Genomic DNA, 4,500 nt, shown 5'->3' with positions numbered 1-4,500 from the left:
GAACCTGGTGTCATTAGTTAACTTATCCTAAATCTGAGTGCAGAATCTTACCTATCATATCATATATTAAATTAAAATTGCTTATAAATGACCATACATAGATGAGTCTCTCCACCAGCATTTTCAGTACTTTTGCCACTTGTCTTCCTGTTTGCTTGAGTTCTTTACTGCTTAGCACTTTCATCGATAAGAAACTTTTCTTACTAAATAACCATAAGGCAAAGTTTGGTCAGGCTAAAGACGCCACAAAACATAATTTTATTGTTTATTCACTCAGACGTCGGCAATGCATACAAAATAATAATTATTATTATAAATTATTATTATCATATGAAAAGAAGAGAATTAAGAATTTGTCACACATAAGAAATTTGTATATTTCATGATCATTCAAGAAGAAATAATTCTTTCAGATTTCCTATTAGCATTCAGCTCAGATGATAAAAACCCAAAAGTTGAATATGTTTTGAACACTTAAAGCCGTTTGAATTTTGTTTGAGAACCTAAAACAAAAGATATGAAAAACTTGGAGTATTTATTAATATTATTCTTGTTCATTGTTCACTTTTTGCGACTGAATCGAATTGGTATAAATTACCCTGCAATTTCTTGAAAACAAAGAAGAAAAATTAACATTTTTAAAGTTGCACAGCTCATAAGTTATTTTATCGATAAATTTAATCGATAACAATTTATAGCTTTTGTTTAACAAAGCTATAAATTTGAGTGAACTTCAGAGTTTTTAATTATGCCACGAAAATAATTTACATTCATGTTGCGCAGTGTGAAGTTCTTTGTTTATATATATATATGTGTGGGTGTGTGGGTGTGTATCTCTGTGCGTGTGTGGTTATCCCGCCTGCGGCACATGTATCTTTGTGGCATCTTTATATAACTTTGCGTATGGCTGTGTGCTTCGTTTTTCTCAGTCATTTATTTGTGTTTTATGCTTTTTGAGCGTCTGCCGGGCGCATAACTCAAAGTGCTTGAGCATTCGATGCTGTGCAGATAATGATGCCAAAAGTGTCGCCTCTGTTGGGGCTGGGTAAATCAAGGTAAACCAATGCCACGCAGACACACACGTGTGCACAGTCAAATAACATATCGAAAAATGATTTTCATTGAATGCGTAAACAGCGCTTGGGGGGTGCAGAGGGATAGGGGTTCAGCTTGTTGAGGGGATGGGTGGGTGGCTGCTTGTAACGCAAAATAAGCGTCAGCGAAATCTGTTTCAATAGCTTCACTCGATATGGGGGCTGCGGCAGCGCTGTCAAAGTCATAAAATCGCGAGAAAGCGGCACAACCTAAAGCAAAACAACAACAACAATGGAAACAACAACAATAATAAGAGGAAGAGCGCTGCCGGCAGCTATAATGATGTAAAATATATCGCTGAGATTTAGCCGACTTGCGTCTGAAGCCGTAGCATAAACCCTTACCAAAACACAAGGTCTGCGCGTGTGCTGATAAAAAGGCAGCGCACAGAAAATGCAAATAATAAGCAACAGAGAATAAAAATAAAAAACAAAATGCCAAAAATAGAAAAGTTATCTTTAAGTTGACACAGATTGAATACCCTTTTGAGTGAGCTCATAAATTTTATAGATCCATATAAAAATTCCATTTACTGCAAGACATTCTTTTGTGGTTGGGTTTCTTGATTGAAAAAGCAGAGGAAAGGACTCTTAATTGGGCTAGCTATAAGTTGAAAATAAGAAATATTAATTAAAATATATAATATATAAATATGTGTATATACAGAGCAGCTGGCGAGGCAACAAGATTAACAAGTGTTAACCTTTTGACACCTAAACAACATTTTCTTTATGCTTTCAGAATGTATTTTGCTTTAAAAGGCAAATCTGCTTCATATAAGATTTGACTAATAGCCATTTAACTAAATATAATTGGCATTAAAAAGCTTAAAAATATATGACAAGCCAAGCTTTGAACCAATATTCAAATCGGGTTTTTCGAGGAGGAAAAATAAGTATAGCTCTTCTAGTCTGAGCGTGATGAGAGCTCTAGTGATCATAAAAGAAGCGACTGCTTTCGATGAAGGCAGATGCTTGCAGTGATGTCTTGGAACCCCAGGAAAATATTCAAGCATAAACATGGTCTTGAAGAGTCACATTATCTGCAATGCAACAATATTCATAGAGATAGCCAGCAACAATATAGAACCGGGATTCTGCTCATATATTATCAAAATTGAAGAGCTTGAAAAGAAATTTATGCAAGTACTTAACTAGTTCAGAGTTCAACTTAAAGCTATAACTGATCGAACTGCTCTGCTAACAGACGAACTGTCGAGAACTACAAGAACAAGTTAAAGCAAAGACTTGAGTTTTCAACAAGAAGCGGAGAGACGAGTAGTTGAATTGGCCTACATAGACGAAAAAATATACATAAGCTCAAATATGTAATAGATATGTGCTAAAGCACACACACACACACTTAGACACCCTGCTTGACAAAATGATATTACCCTTAGTCAAAGTGAAATCAAAGTGAAAAAAGTGTTGCCTACTTATTTGCGCGCACTTCAAAGCCAAGTCAAACAAATGCATTAGATAGCAGCGCACACATAAATATGAGTATCTGTGTATGTGTCACGCCTCTACACACACACACGCCTCAAATATTATTCAATTTGCTGTGATAGGAACGCTTAAGTTTTGTGCTGGCGCACATGGCGTATGCGCAACATTTAGCACCCGACTGTTGCCTGTCGCTCGCGTAGCTCGAGCCTTCACACTTAATGGCTGAAGTATATTGATGATGTCGACGCACTTCCCGCCGCAGCCTACTTACCCCATGCCACGCAAATCTGAATCGACGCATTTGAACTTCAATGACGCGCAATTTTATGCGTAAATCTTTTACATAAATTTTGCAAAACGTTTACGTCTGCACGAAAGGATTTGCCAGAGCCAAGCCAAGAAGCCATGGCTCCTTGGCTGTTTTGCCGCTTTGCTGCTGCTTTACTGGCTTCCAAAGCACTTTCAAGCCCCTTTCAAATGAACGGCAAAGTGAAGTGCGTAAAAAACGTTAATATGGGCTTTAGCATTCTTTTTTATGACATTCACTGCTACAATTTAGCGAAAAGCCAAACACGCTCTCCCCACTCCCAATCTCTCTCTCTCTCTCTCTCTGTGTCTGCTGCAGATCAATGCGAATTCAATAAAAAAAAAACACAAAATATTCTTCAATCTACTCGTAATGCATCATAAATCTGCTACGTAACAATATTCACATGGATAAAAATCAAAATCAAATTCGATTTTATAACCAAAACTTTTTCTTTAGAGCTGAAATAATATTGTGAGAAGTAAAAATTTGATGCAGCCTGAAACGAGAATTTCATAGGCAGCAAACAGTTTTTAAATATTTTTGTTCAATTTGTGAAATGAAAAAATATTTTAAAATTTCGAAATGCTTTTATTGCACTTAACTTATCTTGTATATAAGTATATCAATTAAATAAAAGATAAAAATATTTTAAAATTTTAAAATTTAGAAATGTGTTGTGCTATTCTTAGCTTATCTTAAGTATTTTAGTTGGGCTCATCCAATCTATTAAATATATCTTATATAAAAAATTAACTTAATAAAAAGAGGACTCAACAACATATATCTCACACAAGTCAATATGAAATTCAATTTCTTCGAACGCAAATATCAATGTTTTGGCTTCTATATTTGGTACATAAACAACTTCAGCAAACTTTCATTGAGACAGCTTTAATTTGGCCAAGCCGCAAATCACATAGTCTATATATAGACAGATATAGACTTATATATTTATATGTATTTGTGCACAAACATAACCATTCCAATTACAATAAGAAATATAAGCAGAAGTAACCTAAAAACGGGCAAAGAAAATTTATTAAGTGATAAATTTTGGGCAATGCGCAAAATGTCAGAAAAGGTCAATTGAAAAGTGAAAGCTCAAGAAAAGGATGCTAAGCGCCTTTTGGCACCCACACGCACACACACACACACACTCAATCAGCGTAGGTTTTGCTGCGAGCGAATGTCCATCGTCATCCTTTGTCAATGTCCTTTCGTTTGGCTACCCCCAAAAAGGACGCACAAAACAAAAGCCGCTCAGAACAAATTACCAGAGTTGTCTTTTCTGCAAGTTTTGCGGCTCCATTTTTTGTTGTCTTCTTCTTTGGCCGAAACTATTTCTAGCATTTGCCAATTGCACTTTTCAACTGGCCCCATTTCGCTTGAGATGCTGACTGCTGACCAGCCAGCAACTACACATACTTAGATCCCTGCCCAGGCACTTTAATATAACCGTTAGTCTCCTATGGTGCTCCCTTGTGTGTGGCAAACTGTGTGTACAGCTGCGTGCAATGAACTGGGGAATAGGACAGACCCTTGAACACAACTCGAACAGAGTGTGAGCTTGTGCGTGTGAGCGCGCGTGTGCGTGTGTGTGTGACTTAGTTGCAGGCAATACTGTTTTGCTGCCAACTATTTGCCCAC

Source organism: Drosophila hydei, unplaced genomic scaffold (assembly GCF_003285905.1).
Source record: "Drosophila hydei strain 15085-1641.00,03,60 unplaced genomic scaffold, DhydRS2 tig00008119-arrow-pilon, whole genome shotgun sequence".
Taxonomy (NCBI): Eukaryota; Metazoa; Arthropoda; class Insecta; order Diptera; family Drosophilidae; genus Drosophila; species Drosophila hydei.
This window is presented reverse-complemented; position numbering follows the sequence as displayed.